This window comes from Adelges cooleyi, unplaced genomic scaffold (assembly GCF_023614345.1).
Source record: "Adelges cooleyi isolate 19-005CV unplaced genomic scaffold, UGA_ACOO_1.1 ACOO_flye_CR_arks_rails_tigmint_CR_PRNA_108, whole genome shotgun sequence".
Taxonomy (NCBI): domain Eukaryota; kingdom Metazoa; phylum Arthropoda; class Insecta; order Hemiptera; family Adelgidae; genus Adelges; species Adelges cooleyi.
The window spans coordinates 5,106,946-5,127,230 of record NW_026095761.1 but is presented as its reverse complement, the minus strand read 5'-3'; the positions used below and the strand labels follow the sequence as shown (position 1 = coordinate 5,127,230).

The 20,285-nt window shown below is 33.5% G+C and overlaps 1 protein-coding gene across 5 annotated transcripts in view; it reads left to right on the top strand.

Annotated features, from left to right (window-relative positions):
* LOC126840446 (ras-associated and pleckstrin homology domains-containing protein 1-like) overlaps positions 1-20,285 on the top strand; it is a 47,545-nt gene that overhangs the window by 11,132 nt on the left and 16,128 nt on the right. The window contains exon 2 of one of the 5 annotated variants that reach the window (XM_050576220.1): positions 3,285-3,313. The exons of 2 other annotated variants lie outside the window; for them this stretch is intronic. The gene's annotated coding sequence lies outside the window, so the exon portion shown is untranslated. Of the gene's footprint in view, positions 1-3,284; positions 3,314-6,397; positions 6,691-20,285 lie in introns of those variants that run through there. 2 more of the 5 variants (XM_050576237.1, XM_050576204.1) reach the window with 2 other exon arrangements.

Sequence of the window (20,285 nt, the reverse complement as noted above, 5' to 3'; positions counted from 1 at the left end):
TTAAAAAAAGACCTTGTGCGAATTAACAGAACGCCAGAATACTTATTCAATTACTCGATTGTTGAATTAAATCTTACTCCGTCATAAAATATTACATGTAAGCCTAAATGCTAATTGTATCAACATAAAACGAGAATATTGCAAAATATATTAAGTAACAAAATTATATAAATACATTAACAAAGCGAATTAAGATGTCAAATAATACATTAAACCCTAATTTGGCGTTGTGTTAGTTTAGATGTTTTTTTTAACACACGCAGTTAATGTTGAACCTTAATCCGAATGTTAATTGTAAATTATTTAATCCGAATCAGGTAAACCTCAATTACAACAAATCGAATAAACAAGTATTTACATATTGTTGTTGACTAAATAAATAAATTAATTCAGCTCGAACCTGACCACACTTGATGTGAACAGAGTTAATTTTGGAGTGAAACTTAATTCAATTCGAGGAATCGATTGAAGTAATTAATTCGCGTTTAAAACGGTTTATGCGCATTAACTACCTAATTATTTCTTATAATAATTTAACTGAATTTTTACAATTACATCTTTCAAGGCTATTATTAGTTTTCACGCAGTCGGTTTTAATGCGCATTATTAGCTTGATTGTCTTTTCTTCCAGGGAAAGATTGAAGAATTTTATTATGAAACATATTCCAATTTAATTTAAACGTATTCATTACAATATATTTATGAGCGAAGGCCAAAGGTCTGTATGATTACATTTATTTATTTACAGTTGTTGTTTATGAAGTGTTCTCGTTCGAGGTAGAAATGTTCGAAGAAAACTATATATTGAGATGTTTCAAGCGTCATTTGTTTTCTTTCTTAGGTGAAAGTGCTTTGCTCCCTCGGTGCTTTTAAGTTTTCGGTGGAAGCTTTTAAATTGAGACTTAATCCAATAGGATAAGAGCGGGATTCCAGTGTCGTTGTGCATGTAGACATTTATTTTGGAGGGTTTGTAATTTCTTGATTTTCATTGGAACACTGCAGATGACCAAATTGGACAGGCATAGGTGATTGAGGGTTCACTCTCGGGAGGAGTTGACTCTTGTTGGACGAGTTTGTGAGAGATATGTTGCTAATCTGACTTGAAAAGAACGGTTTGAGATAAACCATTCCATTAGGTAAGAATCTGTAAGTGGTCTGATGATTTTTTTTTTAAATTTATAAATCCGTCGTGCTCGACCTTGTCAAACGCTTGTTTTACATCAAGAAACGCCGCTGTTATATAATGTTTGTTTTAAAATCCATTAACGATTATTTCCGTTAATGTTGGTGGAATGGTGATTTTCAAAACTGATTTGGAGTGATCTTGTATAGTTATCTCGTAGGGTATGGTTTCAGTGTGTTTAGAGCTTTTCTAGGTCGTAAGGAATATTCCTGGATTGGCCAAGTATGATAGTTCTCTGTACGTTGAATTTTTTAGAACTTTAATGGCCGTGACCGGGATTTTTCTTCTTTTTAATTTTCGATACTATTTGTGTTTTCTATGCCGTTTGCGGTTCGGCACGAAACGCAAATACTAAAAATAATAATAGTAGAAGTATAATTTATAGGTTGCAAAAAAAAAAAAAATGTATTGTGTGTATGACTGTCGTGTATTGTTTTTATTTTTAAGTCTTACACTCTTTCAACGACAATACTCTTCTGATTTCCAATTCAAAACTGCGCAGAACTCGCACACGAGTCTTGCAAATAAATAACTCTGTCCGGAGACACAATATCGCTTAGTTAAGCGTGTACTTAAGAAGCTTATTGTTTTTGATTTATCGTCTTCGTGTTCTGTTTGACAATTCTAGACAATTTGTAGTTTTGAGGAGGTACCTGAGAAGGTATTGGTTTTATAATGATGTTTTTTTTTTTATTTCAGTTGCTAACACTGGCATTTTAGTTTACCTTACTCGGTGCATGTAGTAATCCTATCTACCGTAGTTGATGCTTTTTTTTAGCCTTTTTAATTAAACCCGGTCGGCTTTTATTTATGCGAGCATCCTTCGAGTTTTGCACGCTGAGTGACATGCGCTTTTGATGTTTTTTTATATATATATATATATATATATATACTCAGAATAAATTACAATCCGCAGTGCGAATTTACCGTATTCGCATGACATGCGTGCCGTGGTGCAATTTAGATGCTCTGTTCGATTTTTTTTTTTAAATAAACTAGAAAATTACTATTTTTAAAACCCGTCGTATGTTGCTCGGGTCAAGAAAATGGCCAATGTCACTTCGTTGGACATTTTTGAAAACAACAATTTATTGATAGTTTTTTTTTTTCTGTACCAATACTTTTTTACCGTTTAGGTTTGAATTTTTTCTGTTTAATCCGTAAGTAATTTTTTTAATTTAATGTGATCACTATCGCTTACCTTCTCGGTTACTCTTCATTTCTCAGTACAGGATATGATGTTACAGCTCTATATATATTTTTACTCTTGAGTCAACGTTTCTAAACTTAAGGGATCTTTGCAAAACAACAACAAACTGTTTTCAAATATTAAGATCAATACCGATTTTTGCAAGTGTACATTTTTTCGCATCCTTGAACTGACCTCACTAAATAACGGACTTTGATGTGTGAAATAATTTTCGGTCCATTGAATAATAATTAATAATTATAAGTTTGGACGGACGGCATTTGCGATCGAAGGTCGTAACCGGCTTGAAAATATTATGTACAATTATTTATGTTATAATAAAAATAAATGAAAAATCATACACTTGTCTGAACGGCAAATAATAATAACGCAATCGGTTTTTACGATGATACACTCGATATAGCGTTATCGGAAAGCGGACAGGGTCGTATCGAAGGAAGATGCCGGGATAAGAAATTGACAAGAGGTGGTGTTCACTGTAGAGCAATAAAATAATGTGGTTTTATAGCCAATGAAAAAATGGTCGGCTCGCGATGAACACACGACGAGTTTTTTTTTATTATTGTTGGAAGGCTTATAAAAATGTTTACTCGATTTCAACGGGAATCCCATAAAAGTTAACACCTTGGTATGAATAGCTTTTTTTTAGGTCCTCTTGTGGGATTTTTAATCAAGGATTGGTTCGCACCAATTTCCCATGCTTCTCTATTTTTGGTCTTTCACTTAATTTCTTGATACATGAATTCTTCCATTAATCAGATAAGACACATTTTTTCTTGAAAATATATAATTGCAATTTTGTAGTTTTTTTTTTTTTTGGAGACACTTTATTTTATGTTATTTTAAATTATTAGACAACATTTCAACGTTTATCTTTTTTATTTTTTCCAGAGCTTTTATCAACATTTAACACTTTAATGGTAACGTATATTTATATTTAATTGTTTTTTTTTAATTAAGAAGTAAAAAGTTAGTGTTTTTCATACTTTAATTGACTAGCCGAAATTTAGTATATTTTCATAGGTTTAATACCTTTCCTTATGTGTGTTACGAACCCACCCTTATCAGGGCTAACAGATACTATATATATATATATACTACATAAAATTGTGAATTTCAGATTTTTAAATGAGAACGTTCGCCTATATTTAACCGTACATAATTAAAATGTTAAAATAAGAATAATTTTCTGATTAAATGTCACCATCTGGCCTGGCATATCCTCTTTATTATTTCTGTTCTCTATTTTCTGCCACCCTAGCTTATTGTGTTTCCCAGATACCAGAAGTCTTTTAGCTGTATCATTTTATGGCCTCTTAAATTTACCATTGTCTACTTCAGACAAGAATTACCGTATCTCCGTCGCGTTTAGTTCACTTTTCTTTGTCGCTTCCATTGTTTTTAAGATCTGTTTTAAATCCTCTTAGTTCTCAGCTGTTAGATGTTATGTTACACACATACACATAATATTATACTGTTAAGTGTAGGTAAACGTGTGTACAAGACACAAGAGACAAGCCAATCGACGAAAAATGGCGGGCAATGCTAATCCCGAGAAATCGGCCGTTTTGTAGAGTCGAAGAGGAGCCCATTGTTCTTTTTTACATGCCTAAGTATATTTTATATGATATACACATATATGATACGACAGCCACGTGGTTCTGCGAAATCTCCAAGCAATCCACCGTCGTGGATTATGCATGAAATGTATACTACCTACCGGAAAAAACCTACTATAACTTATTTTTTTTATGTTCATTCACCGAACGAATTTCGTGTTTCCTGTTGAATTAAAAAAAAAATTGCATTTGAAACCATTACGCGCCCTCGTGCCGTAGGTATACTCGATGATAGTAAATTTATTAATTAATAATACATTTTTTTATTATGCTCAGTGCTGCTGTTTTGCATGTCGATGGCGTGCAACTAGGTGGTCGAAAAAAAGTAATAAACCAAATCGTTTGGGTATTTTTCTACCAAACTTTGCAATTTTAGTTAACCCGAGACGACGGCTTCACGGACGACAAAAAAAAAATATCTATATATATGTATGGTTTCATTCAAAAGAGAAAAGTCTGGACGATTTTTCACGATAACCGACGTCTTGTCACGTTCGAAAAGTAGCAAGTCGAACGTACAAAGTTGTCGTGGTTGGAAAGTGAAAAATATAAGTTTTTTTTTATACTTTTGGTATAAAAAAAAAACCCACGGACGTTACGGCAGCTTTTATACATTATTCAATAACAATCATTTTTCCCTTCCGGATTTGCCGGTCGATTTGAAAAGACAAAAGTCGTCGGTCTCCCCTCGTAAAATGACTATATACAACAATAATAATATATCCAAGTACGGAAAATGACGTCCCGCCGAATACATTTGAATGAATAATCCGTCCAGTGAATTCCCGTGTCAACCCGTCAACTCTATAATTATAATCCGGCGCAATAACCATTTTTCACCCTTTGAACATTTTTTATATGTATTTGTTTCATTCGCATTAATTATCCATTGTGTCGTCCATTGTCCGTCGATAATAATTATAATTGTTGCTCGTTGGAGTAAAAGCAATGTATATATATATATCTAGCCATACTCACAATCAATGTCGGTATAATATTGTCGCTGGAAATACTATACTATACGGCCAGGAAGCGGATTTTGGGCGCCGGAAAAGGCTTCTTCCCCTACTACGGTATATATTTATATTTTTTTTTGACAGAGGCCAAACTGATAAAAAGTCCATTTAAATCTATACTTTTAGAGGGGAGAACTATTGTTGTCCCTCCGGTGGCCCGGAGTTCGGTTCCGGATGTAAAAATTGTTCGCAATAACGCAAATGATTAGGTTTTTTTATTACATAACATATCCGAGACCTGTATAGTTTCAAGTAAAACGTAATAAGTCCATAGTAATACTATATATATATATATGTATATATTAGTATTATATGTATTATATACCTTATATAATAAATATAGAGCTTGTATACTTTTCTTTTTTAAATTATGCGTCTTCCCAAACAAAGTTGTACAATATTCGAAAAAAGTTGTACGAGTATATACATTTTCAATGAAATGGTTATCGAATAATTAAAACTATTCAAATATTTATTTGAATAATAAACTACTCGAATTATTTAAAAACATATTTTTTATTCTAATGATTTTCATACATAATTACTCTAATAGCTTTTATTACTTCCGGATTATACAAAATTATTCGAATATTTCTACTTGGAAATTAGTTTTTCATTCCAACATAATTATTAAGTATGAAATTTATTGGATCTTTATTTACAACGACTTGACGTGTGGATAACAAATTAATGAGGCGTGAATATGGCGTAATTAATTAGTGTATTTAGCCTTTTTTTTTTTTTGCAAAAAAAAATAATACGACAAAATGGAAAAACTGGTCGTCGAATTGAGTGTGGGTTATATTAAAATACAATAAGATCCGCCCATGTTTGTTGGGAGCGATTAAAGACACAAGGTGCAATAATAATGTCCATTAAAAAAAAAAATTCAGGAGACAAGAATAAGGTGATTATAAGCTGCTGTTTTTAAGGAGTTTTATATAGGCAATAATTAAGAATAAGAGGTTTTAATACATTTCGACCATAATTCTTATTCAGGTAAATTTGTATAGGTAATTTGTAAAGGGTATTATTTTTTAAACTACTGTAATAACTTTTATTTGAGTAACTGTTAAAAGATTAAATATAAAAGATAAAAGTTATTTAGATAACGTGTTTTATTCGAACGATATGCAGAACTCTATCTTCATGTAAATGTTTTATGTCTTTTAAAAACGGGCATAATAAGATCTAGTTGTTGCATCGGTGTCTTCGATTATTTTCGTGTCGACAAAACCAATTCGATGAACAAAAAAAAAACAATTAATACAATTAGTCCATTTCGATCAGGCGGACAACAGTGCACGTTTGGCAACGGATATGCGACAAGTAGAGGCAGCGGTTCACCCGTTCAGCGTCGTTGTGCACTGGTGTTGCATAGAAGCAGTGTAGACTGTAGCTGTTAGTCGAGTTCAGTGCAAAGCTGATGTCGGACGCGCTCTGACACGGTACGCTCGTGTGGTTGTTTCGCCTGTGGATGTGTGTGTTTTTTTCAAGTGTGCAAGTATGTTTTTTTATCGACTGTAAAAGTGCATAGTGCTTTTCGACACAAAGTGCAATAGTATATACATATAAATTTGTTTTAAGTTGTGCGCCCGCGCTTTATTAGTTTGGCCATTTTTTTTCTGACATTCAACATCACTCCACCGTCACCGTAAATCGGTTAGTATAAAATATCAAATCGATACGGTTTAGTTTTACCATCGATAACGACTCCATAGGACAGACGCTGTATACTGTATAATATTTTAGAATATTATATGTTTAGTTTTTTATTGGTTTTTAATTACTATACCCCACGACGCTTTGGTCCACTGGAGTCGTTTACCGGCCTTATCGTACGGGACTACGAGACCATTAAATATCCATAAAAAATAGTTTCATATTAGATATTTCATTAAATTTATTTTTAACGAATAGGTTTTATTAGTGTTCGAAAACTGTATGTATAATTTAAAAAAAAAAACCTTTCAAAAATTGTATCAACGTTTGATTGTGGAGTGCAATCCATGTAGATTTGACAGAAGCCCGGGTTTTCTGGTTACACTAAGAGCCTAAAACGAAACCATATAGGTACGCCAATTATTATGCTCTGCTGCAATTGCAAAATATCAACCGATTGAATATATATTTTTTTTTTTGTCACCGGCCTCTTGTGTTATTATTGTCGTTTTTGGTCCTAATGCAGGGCAGACGAATGCAGACAGGTTCGCACGGTTGGTAATTGGTGATAATACGATTGGTAATTAAGTGTTAAGGGTCTGCCCGGAGGAAGGTTTAAAAACCTTTAGCTTCATATCGAGGAGATTTATTTATGTCAGCTCATCGTCAGACGACGGTTGTGTGTCTCTCACGGTCCGACCGATGACGGATGAACAACCGCTGTCATATAAGATAATATTATAACTGACCGCTTAGCCGTGTTCCAAATTTGGGTACACACTTGTCGCCGGCAGAGTTTTCTTTTTCTTATTGTCATGCTGAAGAAGAAACCGACTGACCGCGACCGGCCGGCATGACTAAACGATTGTTTTACGGTATAGGAAGGTGCCGGTGGCAGGCGGGGAAGTCTGAATTTATTATTATTGTATTAGTCACGACAGCCCTCTCCTACCCAAGTCGCTTCCTAGCTGGAATATAAATAACAGTAATATGCAAAACTCGACGGGCTCATTCCGAATTCATGTGATTTCATACGGTGCGGTGTCGGTATCCGTATGATGTAAAATTAAACCCAAAAAGCTACGGTAATCGCGTTAATCCGCCCTTAAAGGTATGCTAATATCTGATAAACAACATACCACGATTGTTTTGGGTCACTCGAACTGGCCAAACAAATATGGCTTATAAAGAGCTTGAGCTTTTGGCCGGCCATACCTTATTAGCTAGCTTCGATGCGGAGCGGCTGAGGTTTTATTTTTTCAAAAATCGCACCTCAACTGTGCTCTAATGGGTCGAAATTTAAAAAAAAATTCATCCCTTCGCCTTCAAAACATACACATTTTTCAACTTTCAAATTACAGTGTTTTTTACTTTTTTTTTAAATAGTCTAATTGCTCTCAAATTTGTAGGGAAAATATGCTTTAGATAATCATTGATAAACTACAAATAAATTAATCAAAAACTCTTATCCTGCCCAGATGGGGAAGGGGGGATTTTTTTCTTTATTTCTCATTTTCGAATGATTTAGGCCTGGAAAGTAGACTAAAGGTAGATGTAGAGAAGGCCTATATAGATCTAAACTGATGACTAACCCTGCTCGCATCCACTCTACTACTAAAAGTATACTCTGTCTTACGAGTAAACGGTACTGCGCAGAAACCAAAACGCGCCCGCGCAGACAAGACTGACGCGTTTTGAATTCTGCACAATACCGTTCTCTCGTGAGACAGAGCGTACAATGTTGTTAATTTTCAACCACATTATTATTGCCTTTGCAACGGTTTTCGTCGGTTTTTAATATTTGTACCGTCTACAAATTCGCCTTAAAGTGTTTGTGGTATGTCGTTTGTTTTTTAGGGTTATTTCATCATTCTCGGTTATAATAATTGCTAAAGTCTTGTTGTGACTACACTGGCCTCGCTATGGCCCGACCCCACTTTGCTGGCTTTTATTTTATCGTTATTTCCATCGCTATTATCGTGCTTAAGGTTTTTTTTGAGTTGAGCACGCTAAAGTCGCATTCCTCGAAACAACTCTTAATCCTTTGCCCTTTTTCCCATTGGCGGACTGCGGCATTTATCTGCGCGCACCGTAAACGCTTGTGCAAATGGCCAAAGTTTTGTTTGCCGCCGTCGATTAAATTTTACCGCAAGGTTCATTCGGATAAGCCGGAAAAGTTTTCCGTATATATATACATGTAATAAAATGTAATATATTATTTATAATATGTAAATAAAACGCGTTTGCGCCAAACCGGAATTTCGCCTCCTCTCTCTCACACGGGTGGCGATGTGCGATATTGGATATTATTACGATGACAATTGACACTATAGTTTGCCTACAGTAGGTATAACATTAAAGCCCATAAATAAAATCCACAGCGTCATAGGACGAAATCCGACCGTGTTCATTGTGTTAGTGTGTCGAGGTGAATTATCGCCATTGTTAAAAAAATGCAAAAAAAAAAAAAATAGAATAAACAATAATATATTACACCGGTTTAAACACCCATAACGTGTCCGCCAACCTGTTTTATTTTTTTACACTTTTAATTGGCTCGGTTTCCCCTGGAGTGTATTGTAACGATAATGTCAATAATTATAGGACGGTAATGGCAAAAAAAAAAATTAACAAAAACTATTAAAATGTCGTTAAAATAAACCGCTTAACGATCCTCAAGACATTAGTCCGTCGCTAGTGGTTCGGCCTCTACCAGGTTGCTCGGTCCCCCAAAACTGCCAATTGTCAAATTAATAAGTAACATTTTATATTTTCAGTGATGTAAAATGTTTGACGAATTTATCTCCGGATAGGTTAAGCCAGGGTATAGAAATAAGTGAAGTATAACGAAGTGGGCTAAAGATTTGATTGATCATGTTATACAAATCATATGACTTAACAGTTATAATATTATCACATTATTATATAACCATGTGAAATTCAAATTGATCTGTATAGTTGATAAGGATTACACTGGGCAGTATTTAACAACTTTAAAAAATAATATTTTTATTTAATGTGGTCACACTGTTGCTCGCCTACTTGATTATTTCGTTGTTGAGTTGAATACAGTATAAGTATTATAGGATGTTACGGCTCTATATGTTTACTCTATGGGTTAAGGACTTTAATATTAGATATTAGTTTAGTATGTTATTGGCAGTTTGATAAAAAGAAGAAAAAACATGTCACGTGACTTGTTTAATGTATTATATATTTTGTTTTCTGGCAGTCCTCTGTCATCTTTTCATCACAAACCGCAACGCCAATAAAAATAATTTTGTCCATTGGAATTTCTTTTGGTTTTTTTGGCCACGAGCTAACTACCGAATGCTATATTGTTACAATAAAAAAAAATAACAATAACCGGTAGAATTTCATTCATAACAAGTACGGCGAATAATATTATTATGCATGTACTAAACGGAAAAACGAATTTTTTAAGGTCAACGGTTTGGCGGTCGTCGCTTCCTTTAAGAAAAATAAATAAATAAACACTTAAGCGTGTGTGTTTTTATTCTAAAACATGTATGCAGCAAATATGAATACGATACTTTTGAGTTAGTGTTATTATCATAGTATCGATGTACAGATATCCAGAAAGTAAAACCTGTATTCGAGAGGCGAAACTCGATAATTTCAAAATATTATTTTAGGAATCTTATTTTAACACCAGAAAATAGATGTTCCTAGTGAAGTCAACTTTTTTTCATTTATGTTTTGACTTTCGAATACATGACAGTGTAAAATTGATGTTCTAATTATACACAGAAACAATCTAGCTACTTATATAATAGTTGCATTAATATTTGTAAGTCGTTTAAGTTACAACGCTGATAACCAAATGCTGTGTTTTTTCTTTTTAGCTGATTTGTCGGTATACTTAAGTGTCTCCAAAAAGAAAAACTACAAAATTGTATTTACCTTAATGAATTATCCTGTACACCTAAATGTCGGTGTGTAAAAGCAACAAACAAAAAAGCCATTTTTATGAAAAATAAAAACAAATCGTTTGAATCGTGACTCACGAGATCATGGGATAAGTACATAAAAATAAATATCCTCATGCTAACTGCCGGAGTAACGCGTTTCCTTGGAGATCGGCCACGGGATAGTGCTTATACTTATGTTACATGATGTTCTTACATCAGGAGAACACAATAATTATTTCTAGTTAAATAAAACAAAGCGAGCAAGTACTGCGGCGGTCGGTGGTTTTTTTCCCTTCTCGGAAAATAATGTCCGCAAAGTGCACATAAAAATAAAAATAATTGCACATCGTTAATAACTATGTCAATTAAATTTAACGTTTATGCTAACGAGGAAAAAACATACGGAATTTAGCCGGAAAACTGTCATATATATATTTTTTTTTTTGTTGCAATTGATTAACCCCATGGCCAATCATGTTAAATTAAAAAAAAAAAAAGTTATAGATTTTATTATCATTTGGTCAAACAATCGTGCAAATTAATATGTTTGTAAGTCAGTTTTTTTTTTACAGTTTTTATACATCAGAACAACACGGCTGACTGTTACAATAAAAAATGTACAGTCTCTGATAATAATAATCATATTTTTAGCTGGTCAAACAAATAATAATAATGTTGTGTAAGCCAATTTCATGATCATTACAAATAATATTATGTCATTATCAAAAAACACATTAACCGTATGACGACAATAAATAGGTACTAGTTACATGTTAATATTTTTACCTAAACGCTAGTTACACAACCGTTTTGGTAAATATGTATTTTTTTGTATAGGTCTGATGTGTAAACTCCAAATTCTTCACTAAATACAGAGAAGAATAGTATGTGGCCGTTTAAAAAGCTTACTTAAATGTGTTGCAGTTTCATTTTTCTTTGGCCGTTTACAATATGTTTGGATATTTTTTCCTGGCCATTCCTTTACCATTCTTCTGCGCAGTCGAGTTACATTTATTGTTTGCAATCGTGTGATGATGGTATGTGAAATGCGCAACTTAAAAATAGACATTTTATTTTTGAAAAAAATATATATAATATGTATATCACTCGTGGGCGTATGTTGCTCAACGGCTGCAGCTCCTACTGTATATTTTTTCCTATTTCCCTTGGACATTTTATCCGCGTTTCCTCGCTGTAAGATATTAATCCACAAGTATTTCGCTCGAACATGATTTCAATTAAGGACAACCATATATCTACCCATGGAAATTGTGTTTATAATATTATTTTGTTCATTCAATTTTCAGCATATGATAGTGTTGTGTAAATTTAATAATCCGACTTGCTTTACCACAGTAGTGTAATTACAGTACATTATAATTGCGTTTCCCCGGTAGTGTTGGTATTATTGGTAGATGTCGTCATAATAGTGTTATGGAGAATGGCTTATGTGTGTTACAAGTGGGTACATATTATCGAAAAACGAATTACTCGATAAAAGTTTTTGTACCTATTATATATTATATTTATTTTAATTGTCGATACCGACTCCGTTTGTGTGTGAATGTGTCTGATTATCTAGCATGCTGCAACACATGCGTGAACAGCGCATATTACACATGTACTAGAGATTAATTGTTGTGAAATTAATTTTTAGTTTTCACATCACACACATGGCATATTGAAACGATAATCGCTGGCGCTGCACATACTTGTGCTGTGCACAATTGAAGAAAAAAAACAAAACTACTTTGTATAGCTTGGGCCTCGCTCAGTCGTACGTGGCAATTTATTAAATACAGACAATATTATAATGAATCAGATCAGAAATCGTACCAGAAAGTTGCTCTATTGGTCCGAAAACAAAAGAAAATTGGTAAACCAAAAACCTTATCTCTCACGAGGGGTGGAAACTTTTTCTTTATTTCACTTTTTTTAAGCCATGAGGTTTGAAAATTAGACAAAAATGTATAGCCAAACTTCTTTTTTAATTGAGAAAAACCCAAAAAATAGGAAAAATGATTACACTCTAAACGTATTCAATTTCCTAGTAGAGTTGTGCGTTATTCGAATAACTTTTAAAAATTTTACTCAAATATTTTTCAAGTAGTTTTTTTTATACCTAAATTGTATACAACGGCAACAAGTTATTGTCGATAGGCGATTAATGCTAGCCTAATGGTAAAAATACAATTTTAAGCACACTACGCCTTTTGGAGCATATTATAATTTTGTTTTTTTAATAATTAGAATGTCTGTAAAGTCACTGTATGTAACGGGAATTTATAATGAAAAAAAAACAAAACGAAATTTTTGACCAGCCATAAAACGGCGGGTACCTTTTCATAGGGTTTATATAATAATATAAGGATGTCATAACGTTATGAGGTGCTGTTCGGTTTATAGTCGGATCGATTGCGAAGGCTCTTGTCTACATTGATTATTATTATTTTTTTTTTTTAGTACCTATTTAATCAATGCTGTCTATTAACGACAACCGATCGCTTTTTGTAGTGCCATGGGAATTTCCGAAAGAATCTGAAGAATGTACTTAAGGCCAGTGCAGTCGTACTCGATGATAGTCGCTCGAGACTCGAGTCTTGAAAAAAATACAACCAAGTAGATTTTTTTAGGGTCTATGCCGGCGGCCATAAGACGACGGCGAAGGACTCTTGAAAATAGTTCTGTGCACACTTTGTGTTTGTGACTTTTTTCTCCTCGTCCATCGTTTTTCTATGTATCCAAAATCGTGCGTTCGATAATTTTTTCCTATTTAATAATAATAGTAATAACAAAGATAATCACGGTCGTGTTGTTGACCCCTGGAATCGTCGCACTCGTTTTTGGTACCCCTGTGTTCGTGCACCATATGTTGCGCACAATTCCGTTCCCCTCGGCAGAGTTATGCTCTTACATATATTATAATACTTATATGTATGTATGTGTGTATATATTTACACTGGTGCACACCAAGAGTAGTAGTAGTAGTACATAGTAGGCCACTATATAATAGTCACTATACACACACACATAGTGTTTATCGGTGTAAACCGCATTTGAATTATTCGACGCCGACGGCCAGACGAGGTGCACATGCGACAGCTCCTTTCACGCGTTAACCAAAGAAATTGTCCTTTTTTATTATTTATTTTTAAAAATCATCAAACAGTACAGAGTACTTAGAGTATTTTATTATCACTTTTTTTTTTGCCTTCCTTGCCCTTGGAACCCGAACCCCGACCTTAGACCGTCCGGTACCTACACAGCGGCTGCCGTTTGAAGTCCCGCCGGATTCCTCCACAGTGTGACCCAAAAGCGGTAAAAATGATTTTTTTTTAAATTTTACACTCTCCTTTTTTTAATTTGATTGATCGCGTTAGGTTAGAATCGTTTTTCAAGGTTCAACCAGGCCCTTGACAATTCTGGCCGGCGGGTCGATAACAGAGAATCATTTCGGCCATATCAATGTTTATAAATGTATTTATAAAAAACTCACATGGATATATATAATATAAAAATACACTGATTGTCCACAAACAAAATAACCGAAATGATTCACGCGGGCGGCATATGCTGCCGTGTAATTGGTTATCAGTGTCCATTCTGACTGTTCTATTCTGTGGTCCAACGTAGAATTTATTATAGATTTCCAATCAAAACTTCCTATTATTTAAATTCGTTGTTTAAAATTGAATTTTTATTTTTTTTAGAAATATACCGTTTAAAAGAACATTTTTAGAGTTGTAAAACGGTATATATATTTTTTGCTATACAATACCAATGAGGGGAACTGTTAGTCACGCGGCTTCCCTTTTAAAACGGTATAGAAATACTATAAAACATAACGTTTAAAAAAAAATATCATATTCTGAGGTAAACATTTGCATAGAACGCTAATGAATTCTGCCGTTGGAGAGCAATTTTCAATTTTAAATGCATGTTAAGTTAAAAACATTTTCAAATTTAAATATTTTGTGTTTTTAAATTCTAACCTAATCGACTTATTTTTATTTGTCGGATTTAAATAAAAATTTAATAATAATAATTAAACTAAACCACCCTTATGTTTTTGGCATATTATCCTTATAATATATTAGCATATTACCTAATAGGTAGTTTGTAAAATACACAAAACGGTGCTTAATTATGTTTTTTTTTTTAGTATTTTGGAAAATATGTTTTTATCTCGAGTAAAATTATACAGTAAAAAAGAAAGAATACAACATTTAGTTGGTCAGAATACTTTTTTTCCGTAAATATTTACATCTAATAGCTGTCTAATTATTGATCGTTATTAATTATTATTTGAACACAAGTTATAAAATGGTTCTTTGGTGTACACTATGTATAGTTGTTAAACTTGTGCATAGATATAGATCTAGGATAATTTTTCTTTTTTTACTTTTGTGTATTTCCTACCAATTGGAACTCAGACGGTTCAATCGAATTTTTAGGGTTTCATTAAAGTGTAATTAAAAAAAACTATCAAATACGTTAATTATTTTTTTCTTGGAAACTTTGGCCGCCAGCACTTTCTAGGCTCGAGAAAAAAATGCGTAGGTGTCGTCGTTTGCCCAGCTGCATGCCAACTATTATTAATATTATTATTATAGGTTACACGGGTGATGAAGTAACATGTGTTCGACGTCCGCACTGGAATTCCAATGGGCCGTTTAATTAACATATAACCCAACGAGCCGGGGACCGATAGACACATTTGTCGGAAATCTCCTTAGCAGCAACAGTTTTCTTCGATATAGTAAGGCTAGCGTAGAGGTTACCAGAAGGGATAGAAACTTTTTCTTTATTTCGATTTTTTAGGTGTAGTTTTAGGGCTGAGATTGAGTGCTATGTACGGGTGTCAATATTTTCATTATGTAGTAGATTGACCCTAATCGTATCCACATTAACGCTAAAAATACAATTTAAAAAAAATATATATATTTGCTTTTACAACGCTTTTGTGGATTTTTAATATTCCTACCGTCTACAGGCGTTTATTTGAATGTGATTTTTATCACTTTCAGTGAAATTAATTGATGTAGACCTGTCTAATTATTAACAACTAGGAAATAGGATTTTGTGGTCGTCCCTTTCAAATCAGCTGCAGCGGTTAAATCAATTGCAAGCGGTTGGTTTTCCATTAAAAAAATATATATATTAAATAGCGTAATACTTTGAACACAATGAAACAAGGCGACAAACGAATAATAATAAGTTATGATATTATAATATAATACCGTATTAGTCTTGGTCGCGTGTGTGGGTACAATAAAACGTACTTATGGCACAACGTCAGGCTCGAGACGATTTCTCGACAGTCACGCCTCGAGGCACGCGCAGACAATAACGATTAAACATACTTAGTTTGCGGTCAAAACGATGATACCAAATTGAACTAACTGAGTGTTTGTAACTTGCTCAACGATGTAACAGCGACTCCAGTCAAGTCACTAGTGTAATAGTCTCGAAAAATATTTTAATCAAAATTCACTTTTAGTATTATTGGAAATAAATAATTAATGCATTTATTACCACGTTCGCGTGCGGTAGTTAATGCGCATTTAGTTAGTCCGGAATCATAATGCTTATAAACCGTGTTAAACGCGAATTAATTACTTCAATGGATTCCTCGAATTTAATTTAATTACACTGCGACATCTATTCACATAAAGTTAGGTGAGGTTCGAGTGGAATCAATTAATTTCCTTAGTCAAAGACAATACGTAATTACTTGTTTATTGGATTTGTTGTAATTGAGGTTTACCTGATTCGGATTAAATAATTTACAATTGACATTCGGATTAAGGTTCAACATTAACTGCGTGTGTTACAAAAAACATCTTAACTAACACAACGCCGAAAAATTAGGTTTTAATGTTATATTTTATTCCTTTATTCTCATTTTATGTTGATAAAATTAGCATTTAGGCTTACATGTAATATTTTATGCCTGGGTAAGATTTAATTCAACAATCGAGTAATTGAATAAGTATTCTGGCGATCAGTTAATTCGCACAAGTCCTTTTTTAATGCGCATTGGTTTGATTAATTGTATTTGATTTTCCAAATCGAGTCAATTCTTTTTCTGGGACTAAAAATTACAGGTAAACCCTAAATGATTATGCTAATTATTAACCACTGCGTGTAAACCTGGTTTATTATTCTCGTTGTCGAGTTAACAACATTTTGCTATTGGATGATTTTTTATAATAATTTATCTAGTCAATGTGTATATTATTATAAAATCAAAAAAAGGTACCCAAGTCGGCAGGAACTAACATAATTGTAATATTAAATTTCTATAAACAACTCGATGCCAATGCCGGGAAATTAACGGTGGGAGTTGCAAAGTTACTGACTTTTAAAACTTTTCAGTTAGTTATAATTTTCGGAACTCTGTAACTACATTACTAATTGTTTGTTATTAAGCCGAACGAAACAGATTCGACCTAGGGGAAATTCAGAGGGACACCATTTACAGAGGGGGGTGAAAGTTCTACTGAAAAAAAAAAATTCATCGTTTCCTTTGATGAAAACACAACGGATCATGATCGTGTCTTATTAGCTGTGTCTTGTCAGTCGTCTATCGTTAGAATTATCGTTTTCCCCTTTTGGCCATTACATCCCCACTAGTCCGCACTGATTACTAGCTACAAGACATATTATATTAAGTACCTCTTCCCTACCCTTTTGTGGGAAATCCCCACCGGTACGAGGCTTAGACCGATGTGCTGTTTTAATATTTTACCATCGTCCATCACACTCAACGCAATATGGAAGGTCAACGTTGGGTTTAATCGACTCCGTCGCACGATGATATTCATTAAAATTATTTATGTGCAATTGTCTGTGGCGGATTGTAAGCATGCAAAACAGTCGCCACCGGCGAGTCGTCGTGTGGTCACGTACATCCGCCCTCCTATCTTTTAATTTTCACTCAGGATGTTATTATTGTTTTCAATTTCAGTAGAATATATTATTTTTTAAATATCCCGTGCGCGACCCGATTATCAATATTACCGCCGCCTATATACCTATATATTATCGACGATAATTATTATTATTATCATCATCATCGGTCACAACCGGTCGTATATATTACCTATATAAGTGTATATAATTTACCATAGCCAAGGTAAAATACAACACTACCCATTTCGGTGGGCGTTCTAGCACCGCGTTAACGACTCCCACCCGTTTCGGTTTAAGTGCGTTTTCTCTCACCTCCGTCGTCGTTTGCTCGAGTTGAAATGGGAAAATATTATTAAAATAATAATAATAATAATAAATAAAAACTGTCTCACGCGACGAACCCGATAAAAGAAAACCGTCACTGTGCCTTTGACGCCTCAAAACAAAGTATTAACATACATAATATTATACGATGTCTTATTATTATTTTTTTTTTTTAATAAAAACGTCAAGTATTTTAGCCTCCCATACCACCACACGTCGGCTATAAACATGTCTCACTGTACAGTATGTTTTATTAATTCGTTTGTGACTAAACGCGCACTTAATTATAACGTTTGTTATTTTTTTTATGATATACAGTTTGTATAAAAAAAACCGTCGAGTTACTAATTTCGTGAACGGCCAACACGCCACGTGTGGCGGTCGACGATTAATTGTTATTATTATAATTACTAATATTATTATAAGTACACCTACTCTGGAGTCCGGGGTGGATCCTGGATATCAGCACCGTGGGCGATATCGTTTTTTAATACGGTTATCTATTGTCATGCGTTGCGCTTACATCAAACATTACCGTAATAATAGTGTACTAACAATACCGTTGCCCAGATAGTGATATTTGTAAAGGGTTTTATTGTTTTATATATATATATATATACACAGTTGTCGACGGCGCGATGACTCAATAGGTACTCTTATTTTATATAGGCGCTTATACAAGTCGAGATTAGATCCTAGTCCGACTTGAGTATCCAATAAACTCGTTACACAAGACTATTGCACAGTACAACAGTGTGAGTGACAAGACCACGCGGCTGTCTTATATGTTTATAAGAGATTATAATGTAGTTTTCAGTTTTCACTGTCGTGTAAAGGGTTATTGTGCTCTCTCGATTGGTTCTGCTTTTCTCTGATGATCACAATAACATTATTGTTAACAACAAAGACAACGATGATAATATAATACAGAGTAATTCATTAAGGACACTGATTTTCTCTAAAAATAATTCGATTTTGTAGTTTTTCTTTTTGGACACACTATTTAGTTTAATATGCTATTCTAAAATATTAGACAATATTCATATTTTTTTCCAAAGCTCTAATAATATATTTTAAAACTTATGGTAACGTATACACATTTGATTAACTTTTTAAATTGAGAATAATTTTCTGAAAATGTTCTCCTGTTGGGTTAACCTAACTTAAACCTCCGGTCGATAACTAGTTCTGGATAGTTACTTGCCAAGGGAAATTGAGTGTCTCAGTTTATATTGAAAAAGTCTGAGGTAAAAGTTTGCCCATTAATAGATTACTCGTTTAAAGAATTCCGTTTTTTTACATACAATAAAACGTATTACACTGATCAACCATAGATAGCTCGCGTGGTTCTTGGAAGAAAAAGAAAAATATTTTTGACCTACGATACGAACAAAAAATATTGTATTATTATTATGTAAATCCAACGATATCGGTTCACTTGGAAATTAATATATGCAAACTTCTGAAGGCGGTCACCGGTTGCACATTATATTTTATTATCGTCGAGACTCTGGGTATTAATGCTTCCAAGTTTTGTACGGGATAAGCGACACTGGCGGCAGTCTAAATAAATTATTTTCCATTTGCGCATCGACGAACCGTCTGTTTTTTATCGAACAGGTGCGCCATATTACTGTTTCTTTGCAATAATTAAAAAGAAACAACTATAGACAATATTATCATTAGGTATTATTCTTACTTGGCTTTTTTCGCCTCTAGATAACAGCCTGTGTGTGTTATCGGTCCGGTCGTGACTTATTATTCTGAATGGGGGAAATGGAGAGGTCTCAAGGGCACACAGATAACGGTTTTACATCATAGTTCGACACACAGTGCAAATGATGCTTTTTTTGCTCACCGAAGTCCTTTTTCGGTATAACGAAGCCAAACCGTGTCAGGTTAAATTAAATCCAACGCGGCAATTTAGAAATAATAATTTTAATATTTGTGTTGGTGTTGGTCAATGTATAATTACTATTAAATTTACAATATGAATGAAATATTTGTGTTGTTAATATCTATTTGATTTCGTGTCAAAATAAAAAATACTATATAAAAGTATTTTGACAACAATAATTCAAAAGTATACGTTTATTAAAACAGGAGTTCAAAAGTTCTTGATTCTTTTAAATTCCAAAAAAGGATTGAAAAAGTTACCAAGCCAAAGTTTACATTATTTGATATAAATACAACAAAACATATTGCTATAAGACTGATATATGTTATTTTCAACCAAAAATCAATTAATTTTTTACAATTCAAAATCAGTTATCCTAATAATAATATTTAATTAGAATACTTCTTGTACTTCTGTTTTGTAGTAAACTACAGAATTGCAATAATTATTTTTTAAATGTCTTATACTTAAGGAAACGCCCTGTATAACTGCTATAAGGGTTGTGTGCGAGGAGGGTGCCTGGGGAG